Source organism: Limanda limanda, chromosome 4, assembly GCF_963576545.1.
Source record: "Limanda limanda chromosome 4, fLimLim1.1, whole genome shotgun sequence".
Lineage (NCBI taxonomy): Eukaryota > Metazoa > Chordata > Actinopteri > Pleuronectiformes > Pleuronectidae > Limanda > Limanda limanda.
Window position 1 is genome coordinate 98,843 of NC_083639.1, and position 13,803 is coordinate 112,645.

A 13,803-nucleotide genomic window follows, 5' to 3' on the forward strand; every position below is an offset into this window, starting at 1 on the left:
TTTTTAAATTTCTGATTCTAGACATAGAACAGAGTCCATTGTCCCATGCCCTTTTCTAAATCCACTTTCATATCCAGAGACTATGTTATTACTCTATATAATCTATAGAAATGCTAGAATCTAGCATTTCGATCAATGAGGGGTTTTTGTACGTAATGCAATGACACATGTCCCTATCGATTTATGGACATGCAGGTCAATCGTGGTGCCGGGGCTGCGCTTTAGGGGGCGCTATTCACTTATTTGGCCACGCCCATTCCTTACAACCATATGAGGGAGATTGAACACAGTATACTGTAAGTTACGGGAATTTGGTGTGTCCTGGAAACACCTTTTCTCACGTAACCTTTGGATGATGCCAGATTTGTTGCTATTGGTCACCCTGGGTCATTATAACACCTACGTGGGTAAACCCCTCCCTCATAAAATTGATAATAATAATAATAATTGATATATAGTTATAATTACTAATAATATATATATTCATATGAATTATTAGTAAGCCTTTACCAAAAGCACTGCAGGTACTGAAGACTATACATTTATTCATTTGATGCTTGATGTTATATGTTGAACACATTGTAGAGGGAAAAAAAGATGTTGAGTCAAAGCTTTATTTACATACAGCACAAATATAGTACAAACACAACCTGGCCTAGCCAGTGAAAAACGAATTAGGTGAAGCTTGAAATGACTATTTGCCGCCTCTGGGTGAAAAGTTCTTTGTGGCACTCTGTCCGAATCTGCCCCAGTGTTAAGACATCTGTGGTGTGTAGCTGTGAGATTCAGTGTAGCTTCCAGTCTTATTTGAAGTATGGCACACAGCTCCTGGCTGTGGAAAGATGGTTCCATGTCATCTTCCCTGCTTCAATCAGCTGTAAACAAAATCAGTACAATCAGCACAGTTCAATACACCTACACACGTCACTGAAATTTTTCGAATGAATATAATCTTACCCTCTTTCTTCTCTGTCGACTGAACTTTTCAATGCTGCTGCAAGAGCTGCAAGGTCTGGTTGGATGGGCTGGAAGTTCCTTCATACTGGCTCATAGTACGTCTTAGTACATCATAGTACGTCTTACAGGCAGCTGGAAAACAACATGAGTATATTATTAATAAACGGAAATAGCCTCGCTAATGCACTGTTGGAAGATCCACAGTGAAAATCACAATTACTTATATACAAGGGGGTCATTTCACACACTACAAATCCGGACTTGCAGCGACTGCAGCGCCTGCCATTAGGCTCAGAGGTGACAGGACGACGGACAGTTTCCTATAAAATACAACAGGACAAAAAGTCACATTCATGAACAAATTAATTAACAAACTCTTAAGTTTAAGCAGTTCGTACATATTTAAACATGCACTCGTTCTGCTCAAGCACTTGATGCTCTCCTTCTTTTAGCAACTTTCTCAGTAGGATTTTGAGCATTGGCGGTGACATCGATGTCGACGAGCTTTCACAGATATACTCATACAAGAATGCCCTGGGACTATATTTAACCTTTTGCATTTGCACTGGCGAACATTCTCCATTCTCCTGGCTTTAAAACTTTGCTTCTCTCTGGTGTTGAACAAAGAACAATGCCATAATGGCATATCAAATCTCTGCCAATCAAATGTATGGGACGGTGTGCTGACCCTAAAAATTAGTGCTTTGTTACCGTATTGTACAGTTCACACTTAGAGGCACTGAGCAATGCTCCACAATTGGTGTCCCTCCAGCTCCTACAGTGATGCATGTTCTTCCACTTTTCTTAGGAAATGCGCATCAGATCTCAAAACTGAGATTGTAGAATCTGAGTCAACAAGAAACACTACAGGTTGTCCTGAGATAAACAAAGTTAACTTTGGAGAATTTCTATATCCTTCATTATAAGTGTATATTGTGAAATCAAAGGCTTCTCGTTTATCAACATGTGTGTGTGAGCTATATTTGGATGTGTGTGTGTGTGTGTGTGTTACTTGTTTATCTATTGTGTGGTGGTCTTTTTCCGGGGTCCACCCTCCCTCCTCTATCCCTCTGTTAGCCTTCAGAAATTAGGTTTCCGAGCAATTTCTCCTCCGGTGTCCTGTCTTCCCACCCTTTCCCTTCTTTTCCTCCATGGCCACGACCCCTACCTCTTCCTCGCCTCGCCTTTGACTTGGACCTGAGAAAGCTAATAACAAGGTCAGCTGGGCGTTGTCGATCTTGTCCTGACAAGGTTTCAGCTGCTGTTCATTATTTTGCTGTATGGTGTCTTCAACGTGCTCTGCATGCTTCAGGATTTCAGTGAGCAAGTCTTTCAGGTCACGCGGTTAATTTTGACGGCACTGGAGAGTTCGGGTCTAAACCTGCTAAAAGTGCTCTTTTCAGTGGACCTCATAGGGGGACAGTGGGGATGCTCCCATATTAGCTGTACATGTGAGTCCACTGTGCAGGTCAAAATAAGCTATGAGTGTCTTCAAGTATGCACACAAGACAGTCTCATTCACTTGTTCACCAGCCATCATGCTTCATGTCTGCATCTTACTGCCTGTGGTGGAAACAGGGTGTGCTCCTCTTACAGTACTTCTCTTGTCTGGCTCATTATTACTGGCGTCTCCTTCCGCTTGGCGAGATGGAACTGCATGACTCCTGTGGCTTTTGTGTCATGCTGGTGATAGTTGACAAGTTCAGTCTCAGAGGGAATTTGTCCCCCACAATGTCAACAAGGTACCTCACTAGCATTTATAATTATCTCATTTAAAGTCTGGGTTTTCCAGTCATTCTTTCTTATCCCTGACCCTAAACACGCTCTGAATTCTGTTATAGTTATTTGTGAGGGTCTTGTTTATCTGGCTGGTCATTACAGGCGTGTGGTGGATTGGTCCTAGAGTGGCGTAGGGCGGAAGAGGAGGAGTCCAGATCCAGTTTCACCTTATCTTTTCCTTTGTATCCAGGTATACTGTGTATAAGTAGATTGCTATGTTCATGTTTGAACTTGTTACGTGTCTGTCAACATGTGTGTGTGTTTGTTTTGCTCTCATTCTGTCTTTCTCTTTTTTCTGCTTCTTGCAAGCACATGCTGTAAGCTTTCTTTTTGCTTGAAATGGTTAATGTTTTTTTGTTTTTGTTGGACAGAGTTACAATCCATAGTTGTTCCTTTCTCAATCTCTCTTCCAATTCCTCCTTTTCTACAACTTTCTTTTTTTGGAAAAAACTGGCAGAATTGGAGTCACGCCGTCAGTGCTTGTCTTTTCAGGCCTTTACCCATCTTTAGTTAGCCATACCTCTGTATTAAACAGAAGTGTGCACAGTGAACTGCAACAATTCACCCGATGCTTACAAATCCCAATAACTACATCCAAGTTTGTGGTGGGAATTTGCATTCAATCGCCTGGTGAGGTATTAAACATTTACACTGAATGTTTGAATGAATGCTCAACAGAGTTTCAAGGCAAAATTATACAGAGTATATTGAACACAAACAAATTAACAGTGTTACTATTTGCTCAAATAGGGACAGAGTTCTTAAAGCCACGCAGGCTCAAGAGCATGACAAATGTCTCTTTTATAATGAGTTAGCTTTTACACACAAGTTTGGAACACACAGCTGTCCTCCCTAATGTCCCCATTGATCTGTGATCACGCGTCCCGCAACCTGCTGCTTCAGGGATGCGGTGCCGGTTGGCCCCTCTCTGGTACCGATCCGAAGAACGGAGGAAAAAGTGGGGGCTGGTAACCTCGGGAGCACTGGAAAGGTGAGAGTCAAGTAGCCGGACTGGGAAGCGTGTTGTGGGCGTATTCCACCCACAGGAGCTGCTTGGACCAGGAGGAAGGATTGTGGGAGACAACGCACCGCAAAGCAGTCTCCATCTCCTGATTCATCCTCTCAGACTGTCCATTTGATTGAGGATGGAACCCAGAGGATAGGCTGACCTTGGCCTCCAACAGACTGCAGAACTCTGTCCAAAACCAAGAGGTGGATTGTGGCCCACGGTCGGAGACGAGGTCACTGGGGAGGCCATGTAGACGGAAAATGTGGTGCAGTATAAGCTCAGCCGTCTCCTTGGCTGATCGGAACTTAGGCAAAGGAATGAAGTGAGCAGATTTGGAGAATCTATCCACAATGGTAAGAATAGTGGTGTTACTGTCTGATGGAGGAAGTCCAGTGACGTCGAGAGAGATGTGAGACCATGGACGACGAGGAATGGGCAGTGGCTGGAGCAGACTGGAAGGAGTCTGGCGGGCACTCTTGTGCTGGGAACAAATCTGGCAGGCAGCGACAAACTCCTTAGTTTCCTCCTCCATGGAACCCCACCAGAAGCATTGCCTCAATAGAACTAGGGTGTGTCTAACCCCTGGGTGACAGGCAAGGCGAGAATAGTGAAATAGCGCAAGGAGACAAAAAGGGTCAAGGAAATGCTACGGATTGAATATTCTGTTTAGTATATATAAACAAATCCCACTTTAAGTAACATTTACACTCTTGTTACTCATTTAGCTTTAAAGAAGTTACAATTATACTTGTTTGGTTTATTTCTGTTGACAAAGTGGTTAATTAATTGAATTGGAAAGGGGGTCCAAACTGCCCCCCTTTTCATTAAATAAATTTGAATCGAAAACATTTTATTGATCCTGAGGATTGACCATTGAGAACCAAAGCTTTAAGACCTATCATTGGATAAATCATATTTTGCATTTAACTAAGCACAGTAAGATTTTAAGGAAAGAGGAACTTTGCCAAAACATGGAAAGTTTGCATGCCTGAAACAGATCTCTATATTATGCATGTTTAAAATCTTCTTGTTTTGTAAGGTTAATTTGAAATGGCATTTACTTTGCTTAGTGGAGCTTACTCCTGCTGTTTTATAATACATCTGACTATATTGTGTATATTAATTTTCCAAAATTTACAAGTGCCTTGTTTAGAACCTGAAGATTTGATGAATACTTCAGTAGAAATATATACACAAGGCAGATGTATTTTTTCGTTACCTGGTAGACCTTGATAAATTCCTCAGGGTTCTCTCCAAGCTAGAGAATGAAGCCACTCAATGATGTTGCCCTACAAAAATATGAAATTATGTAGAATCAGAATGCTACTACACAAAGCTAACTGCCATACTGTTTTAAGTACATGCCTTATGTCAAGGGTCTCATCGAGTTTCCTCCCGACAGCTCCTCCCTTCCTCCTGTACAAGCTCAACAGCTTGGGTGTATATTGTTCCAACTTCCCCAAGATTGTGGACTGGAGTGGCTTCAAAGATGGAGAAACAAGCCAATAATTATTAATTCAAAATAGCGAAATTTAATTTTTAACTTTGATACTAACATCCTGTAATAGAGAGGACACGATTAAAATATTTAACATACCTGGGAAAGCAGGCTTTGCCTTTTTCATGTTTTTTGATGGAGTTGCTCTTTGCCCGTTGCTCTGTAATTCCCCATCTTGTACTCAAGGCTGTTGTCCCAGCCATTTAAACGATTGAATGATACTGGGTCCTTCCAACACGAGTGCTATATAATCAGGGCCACTGCTACCTGCTCCCTTTGTGCTTGTGAAGGATAGGCAGTGTATACAAAAAAGCTCACTGCTAATTTCTCCAGAATGTTGGATTTTACTGAAGGACTGTTGACTCGGGTTCTGTCCTTTTGGTAAGCTTCATTTGCAGCTTGTAAAACCAGCTCGATGTCAAAGGAGAAGGTAGGTATCTCAAACTGAGCTGGCCTCGACACAGAACGAAGGGAGGAGGTGCTCGTTGGAGAAGACAGAATGGTATCACTGGATGCAGTGGAACTGCAACCAACATCTTCAGATAACTCTGTACCACTGCTATCAAAGCTCTCCTGGAGTCCTTTAGTGGCCAAATAACCCTCAGCTGCCAATGTGATAATGTGTTCAGAAGGAACCACCTTGATGGTGTCTTTGTCCTTTATGTCGCTAGTTTCAAGGAGAGTGAAAAACTCACCATAAAATGATTGGTCCTGGAACTGCATAAAGTCTTATTTAATTGTAAATGTCTCTTGAACGATATGCTTTAATTCCTCCACAGTGGGATTCCTGAGGGCGAAGGAAGTTTCCGTATTTGTTCTTGCAGTATTTCTCGAAGTCGGGCAGACATGGTTATGATTCTGCAGTTGAAGAGAAAGACATAGGTTAGGCTACATTTAGGCATTTAAAGAACCAAATTCCCATTAAAAAGAGATAAGGTAAAAATAAATTTTAAAGATTTTAGTTTTAAAGGTTAAGTGTGTAGAAATTAGTGACATCTAGTGGTAAGGTTTCATGTTGCAGCTGAATACCCCTCAGCCTCCCAAACATAAGAACCTGTGGCAGCCTTCAGTTGTCATAAAAACTCAAAAGGTGTTTAGTTTGTCCAGTTTGGACAACTGTAAAAAGCATGGCGTACTCTGAAGAGAGGACCCGCTACAGATGTAAATATAAAGTTTTTAATCATAAAGGACCCATTCTAGGGTAAAGAAAACAAACATTCATACAATTTAGATGGAAAACACTTGTGAAAACATCACTCGGATTATTTTGTATACAGTTTCTACCAATAGATCCCTCTCACCTAAATCTTATAAACTGGACCTTTAAACAACTTAGAGCAGTGGTTTTGCCTCTTGGAAAACCTGCATGTATCTATGCCTGTGCTTTGATATCTTGGTGTCAAGGTATCCGATTGTGTCATGGGTGTGAACTGGAGAAACCACTAGTTCAACATGTCTTTTAGATGCATTGATTAGAAGAGGCAATGCTGGTTCACTCAATGACACTCTGAAACAAATGATAAGAGGGAGCAAACGCAACTAATTTTCATGGGCGTTTCCACCGACGCTGTTTTGGGTGGAAAAGTTCAGTGGGACAGGCTGTGGGCTGTCAGCTTTGTCAGTCCACCTGTAGCTGAACTGTCTGATTAGGTCATTGAGTTGAAATACAGTAAAGTATTTTTTCTTAATTAGAACCGTAGCCTCTTAAGCAGCGGGTGAGATTCACCTAAAATGCCTGTCTGAGGAGTACCGAAAGTAAATTGAAAGCTGTTCTTGAACCATTTGGAGTAAATGCATGATCTTGGTCTCTTTGAAAGGTAACATTCTGAACTTTCCCCCCCAACAGTCAGAATCAGTCTTAGTGCTACTGACATTGAGTAATAGCAGATGGAACACAGTGAAGTAGAAGGTTTTTAATTCCGCCCGAATATTTTTTGTTAAACAGATGCCTGCAGATGACTCTAGCTGGGACTTATGAGCTGGAAAACACACTGAGACCCTAGCATGAAGCCTTGACTAGCCGTGGTTCAAATTTGATAACAATACCACAGAAAATGAATATTTCACAGATTTTTTCCTAAGGGCATGTCTAGGCGTTTTCCACAAAGGCCATTTGGAACTATGGTAACCAACTAGGCTAAAAAGGCTACTTTTACACTCAAAATCATACTTGTATATAAAGGAGGCAAAACCGGTCATATGGTTTAAAATGTATACAAATAAACATCTTTCATGTTGTTTACATCTTGATGCCGGCTGCGCTGAGATAACGCAACAGATGACTGTGGCTATTCTTTGATGTAATAGTGTGTTTTGGACTGATTATATTACTGGATTGGATCGTCTGGACCTTTGGCAATGTACCAAGACTGTTTTCGTTGGAATGTTAGCGATCTTTGGATTAATATGATGCTTCTTAGGTGAGTGACGTCGACTTTGTGATTTTTTTTTTGTGTTAGTGTCTTGACTGAGACGTTAATTGTACCGGCTGTGATGATCAATGTTTGAGGCTTATCGGCAGCACCGGCCCGCCCGTGAGCCGGTGCTGCTTAACAGGTGGGCACAGAGACACTCCAGACGTACGATTCCCTCGAAAGGGTTATGGAGCAAGTCTGGTGGATACCCTGACAAAACATTAAAATATCTTAATGTATTAGTCAAGGCACACTGCCTTTTCACACCAAAGCAGTGAGTGAGAGTGGGACTTTCTAAAGCAGTTTGTACATGAAGAGAATGTTCCTGCTTCGTTCTTGTTTGGAAGGATCCAGTTCTTACTTTTTTTATCTGAAACTCAGAGAGCTCTCCCAAACAAAACCTACAGACATGAGATCCAGAAAAGCTTTCTAAAAAGCCACCAATTGAATGGGCACCTAAATTGGCCGCTACTATTGGCCGCTAAACACAGGAATTAATTGCCCTTCCTCTTCCAACTGGACAAGGTCTTTTAAAAGTGGTTTAAGCACTGCCTCATAACCAAACTTGATTACATCAACTGCCTCGCAAAGCACAGTTAGATAAATTGACTTCAATGTAGCACGAAACTGTGGTGTAACATTTGCCAATACCCAGTAAACTGCAGTGATTTTGTGTTTTTTTCAGGATGTCCCCAGAGGATTACAAACCTCAAAATCGTCAATGTTGAGAATGAGAGGAAAAGTTATGTCTTCAGATAAAATGTGTTCCATCATGAAATGACTTGTAACATCCATCGAGAGTAGTATATGAAGAGTTAAAAGCTTTCTACTGTATGTCTTTCACACTTAAAATCTGTGACAATGACAGAAGAACGGGAATGTCTTGTAATGTTTGACCTTCCTTTTTGTCCAGAATGTATACAACAGGCTCTACCACGTGAAATTTCTTCTTAAAAAATGCCTTTTGTAGGAGGTGGCAAGTGGACCGTAAGCTCTTAAAGCTGTGCTAATTGGGTTTGTCTCACACAACTGTTAGACTAAATTGGAGATGGCAGACTCATTAAGCACACAGTCATGATTCCTTAAACATGAATTTACAGTTTTTGTTATGCCAGAAACTGACACCGAAGAGGATATAAACTGGAGTTCGGCTACTACTTCACTAATGCAATTGTTGGCACATTATAAATGCTCTCTAACTTTAACAAAAGTTGGCCTATCTTCAGTTCAATTTCTTCCTCTTTCAATTCTTCACATTCGTACTCTCCTGAACAGGCATATGCTGCTGAACACTCAGCCTCAGAACATTGTGTTACAGCAACATCATCTGTAATATTTGACTGGTCTACATACTCATGTATAATTTCAGGCCAGAAGTCACTTGAAGAATGTGCTGTGTGTTGTTGGGATCTTTGTGATGCAAACGTTCCATACACAATTGTGTAAAAATCACACTCTCTGAAGCCACAGTGAACAGTTTCACTTTTACTAAGATGAACTCCAAGATGTTGGAAGTAATCCTTCTCAGAGGAGGTACAATAACTGCAAAGTTTACAACTGAAATAATATACTTTCGGTGTTGATTTGTTAGTTTGATGTCTCTTTGACAAATGTGACTTGAGGGCATTCCAGGTTTTGAAAGAGCAAGGATGTAAACAGGGAAGACATTTGCTGTGGTTGTGCCTAAACCTATAGTGCTTCAAAAGTTAATCTGTTTCAGGGGAAACAAAATTACAGTTCTTGCAAATCCATCCCATGAAGACTGAAACCCAGAAGCTAGATTCAAGTACATCCAGACACCGAAGGAGGAGCAAACGGAGAGCACACAAACATTTTTGTAACTTTTCTGTTTATGGAAAACTAATCTGTATGATCAATAGTAAGAATATTTAATGACATTACTTTTACATTAGATTTAGAATATTTTCGCTATTTTACCTCACTAAAAGACTGCCCTTTGCGATTATAGTATGATTTACGATATACGATTTTTGCCTCATGATTCTCATTTCATTTAAAAAGTCGTGCATGCATGGCTCAGGACTTGCGTAGAATGCAAATAGTTTGTTCTGTTCGATTTGCAAACGTTGTGAAATTTTTGTTTAAAAATCATTACTTTGCTTGGAATGTTTTTGAAAGATGACGCTACTTTATGAAACACAGACAAACTTTTCAAGGATTTCTATGATGCAGTTTTACACTTCTCCAGCTGTAATAATTTACATATGGATACACATTTACTCAAAATGATTTTTTCTCTTCTTCATCGCAAGAAATTCGATATTATTGAGATATAAACAACCCAAATTATGTTTCATGACAAAATTCTACAAAAAGGGAGACAAATTTAATGAAAACATAACAAAGTTTAATGTTTTACAATGTGTCACCTGTCTGTAAGTGGACTTGGCATCCAGAGCTTCAATGATTAATTAGTTAATAGATTACTTTTCCACCATTTCATTAATTGCCAAGTCCTCTGATTTTTTTCATAATTTATAAGCATTTTTAAGAAATAAAATAATCAAATCAGATCTCACCATCTCAATTGTGATTTTTTTATGATTTCTTTACTCCACTATGAAAGTAAAGACATTTTAGGACCACCTTGGGCATTTGGAAAACACTAATTTACATGTTTCGCAATTTTATGGATTGATTAATGAAATCAATAATGAAAATAATAGATGCTGACCAATTGGTATAATTGGAGTCAATAATAGAGTCATTTATTTCATTGAAAGGTATTTGACTATTTAAATGAACACAATTGTAATTTCAAGCATTTTCAAGGATTTCCAGCATCTGTGGCCCTGTTTGTGAGACGATGGAAGATGGGTCCTAATAATTTGCTGTAGAAAAGATCAAGATCACAGACAACAGTCCTCTTGTTGACCTGTCCTCTCTGCTGCATGCTGTGCAGCAGACAGAGAGAGTAGGGGCTGCTCTTTCACGCAGCAGCTGAGTTTACAGCAGTTTGACTCATTTTAAGATTATGTCAAACCAAGAAAAACGCAGAATGCAGCAGCTCGACTGGTTTTTAACCAACCTAAATTCTCTCACACTACTCCGCATCCGCTTCAAAACATTGGTACTTGCGTACCATGCTTTGAAAGGATCCAGTCCAGTCTACATCCAGGACATGGTCAAACTTTACAAAACCCAGCCGGTTCACTCCGCTCTGCTTCGGCCAATCGGCTCGTTGCTCCTTCACTGCGAGCTAAACACTCATCAAAATCACGACTGTTTGCTGTTCTGGCTCCTAAATGGTGGAATGAGCTCCCCATCGACATCCGGACATCAGAAAGTTTACACATCTTTCGCCGCAAACTAAAAACACACCTCTTCAGACTATACCTTGAATAAAAAAATTAAAAAAAACACTAACAATTTTTGAAACTAACAATTTAGTAGCACTTAAATGGCACTTACTTATAGCATTTTGTAGTTTTGCTTCATTTTTGAAGAACTTGTACTTTCTTAATTCTTGTTGTTCTTGGTTTGTACCCTCGGGGGTTGAATGCACTTATTGTAAGTCGCTTTGGATAAAAGCGTCAGCTAAATGAAATGTAATGTAAAAAAATTATAGCTTTCATCTTAGCGTGTAAATAAAAATCATTTTGCACCGTGGTTGTGAAACTTCAACTCACTTGTTCGCCACCGCAGCTGCTCTTCATGTCGCAGTCTAGAGAGACAGACCGAGAGAGAGTGAGAGAGCGTGAGTGAGAGAGAGATCGAGCAGGCCAGGGAGAGAGAGGGAGAGAGCACATGTGCGCAACAGGTAAAAAAGACACTATCCATTTCGGACCTGTTTATGGCCATTTGCAACCTCACACCTACGTTAAAACATGGCGCTGACAAGAGCAGCTCGCCTGCAGAAAACCCCGTTAATGTCGCGAATACTTTTCTTCAAATATACTTGGTGTAAAGCCACTCACTAACATTATCTTCACAAAAACCCTCTTTTATTATTTGTATGTCTGCAACAATGTGAAAACTGAAATGCTGTAGTATATAACCTTACCTTGAAGTTGTCGATGAGAAAATGGCTTCACGACGCACAAAGTCCAATGAAACTGTTAAGCAAGACAGTGCTGATTATAATGAAACAAGATTATGTTACTGCAGTGCATCTATTAGAAACTGACTTTAGTGCATAGTTTACCTGATCAATCAATCAAATTGTATTTGTATAGCCCATATTCACAAATCACAATTTGTCTCATAGGGCTTTAACATGGTGTGACATCCTCTGTCCTAAACCCTCATCAAGAGTTAGGAAAAACTACTAAAAACCCTTTTAACAGGGTAAAAATACGTAGAAACCTCAAAGAGAGCCACATGTGAGGGATCCCTCTCCCAGGACAGACAGAAGTGCAATAGATGTCAAGTGTAGAGGAAAACATCATCAGCATAAAGGTTTTAGCAGCATTGATGAGGGTAAACATTTTGAAGGATAACTGAAGGTCAGATACTTGACCTTGGCGATGACCCGGCATGAATGGGACTACCGGCGGTGTAGCATCATGCTGCTTACAGATATATGGCTAACAAGAACAACACCGGACACATTCGCTGTGCTGGACAGATTCCAGCTGATACGGGCGGACAGGACAGTGGTGAGCAGTAAGAGGAAAGGATGAGGGCTGTCAGTGTTTGTAAATGATAGATGGTGTAAATCTGGGCACATCTGTGCTGTCAGGACATTGAGGTGTTAGCCGTTAGCATGAGAACACGGGAATTCTTGCATGTCATTGCCATAGCTGCGTATGTTCCCCCCTCTGCTAACGCTGATGCAGCCTGTGATGTCCTACACTCTGTGGTGAGCAGGCTGCAGACACAGCACCCACAGCATCTCCTCCTCAACTCTGGTGACTTTAATCATGCCTCTCTATCCTCTACTCTGCCCATCTTCACCCAGTACGTCACATGCCACACCAAAGGCAATAAAATACGAGACCTTTTCTATGCCAACACCAAGAGCATATACAGTTGCAATCAGAAATATTCAACCCCCTCACCTCAGTAGACATTATAGTGATGTTCATGAAAGATATTGGCAATAAATTACAAAAAACCTCATTAAACAAAAAAGATATTTATTGATACATGTTTTTGTCATTTTGACAACAGAAGTAGACTTAACTTTGAAGTTCAAATGAGAAATTGAACTGTTTTCACACATGTGCATGTGCAGTATTATTAAACCCCCAGCTTCAGTACTTTGTGGCGCATCCTCTAGCTCAGGGGTTCTCAAACTTTTGCAAGCTGGGCCCCCCCAAAGCTGGTAAGGGGTAGTTGGGCCCCCCCCGCCACCGCCGCCCTCAACTAGACCGCCATATATATATAGAGATAGATAGAAAGATAGATAGATAGATAGATAGATAGCATATTCTTATTGATAGGCCTGACATGTCAAGGTTAGGCTATTGTTATTGTTAGGCCCATACAGACAATTATTATTACTATAAATCACTAGGCATTTCTGATATTCGGTGTGACACAGTGTCATTTGACATAGGTATTGCGCTGAGTTTAGCAGCTGCACTCTCTCCTATCATAATTCTACACATGTTTTGCGCGGCCGGCATAATCAGTGTTTCGGCAACTGTATGGGGTTTGCCAAGCTTAGCAATTGTATGAGCAACTACATATGATGCCGCCAGACACTGCTTGGAGACAGTGCTGTGCTTGGAGATGGTGGCTTGTTGTTTAAAGAAGTCCACAGGCTTCTCTTTCAAGTCAGGGTGTTGGGTGTCGAGGTGCCTTTTTAATTTGCACGGCTTCATGCTGTCATTTGCAAGCACCTCGGCACACAAAACACACTGAGGACGCTGCTCATTCGTGACGGTGAAACCAAACTGCAAATAGCTCTCGTCATATTTGCCAAGCTTTGGCTTCTTCGCATCTGGCGCATCGGTTGCCTGACTTTTACGAATCAGAAACTTGTCCATAGTACAGTGTGTGTGAAGTTGATAAAGTTTTAATTGCAACGTCGTGGTCTTGTGAGTGTGTTTGTATGTGTGGCTGTGAGCGACGAATAATGAATAAGGCTGTGCTAGGCAATGGTTCCTAACAAAACAAACAGTACACAATGTAGACAGGGACAGTGCTGGTGTTTTATTTGTTGCAACACGGTGGATGAT

The 13,803-nt window shown here is 40.8% G+C and overlaps 2 long non-coding RNA genes across 2 annotated transcripts; both read right to left on the minus strand.

Moving 5' to 3' along the window:
• Positions 1 to 598: 598 nt before the first annotated feature.
• Positions 599 to 5,033, minus strand: LOC133000551 (uncharacterized). The gene is made up of 4 exons (XR_009678204.1): positions 4,965 to 5,033; positions 1,206 to 1,277; positions 958 to 1,089; positions 599 to 875 (listed from the first exon to the last, which is right to left on the minus strand). It is a non-coding gene; the product is annotated as an uncharacterized LOC133000551 (long non-coding RNA).
• A 90-nt stretch (positions 5,034 to 5,123) lies between these two features.
• LOC133000552 (uncharacterized) lies at positions 5,124 to 11,734 on the minus strand. Its single transcript, XR_009678205.1, has 4 exons — positions 11,682 to 11,734; positions 11,308 to 11,342; positions 5,343 to 6,101; positions 5,124 to 5,226 (listed from the first exon to the last, which is right to left on the minus strand). It is a non-coding gene; the product is annotated as an uncharacterized LOC133000552 (long non-coding RNA).
• Between the last annotated feature and the right edge of the window lie 2,069 nt (positions 11,735 to 13,803).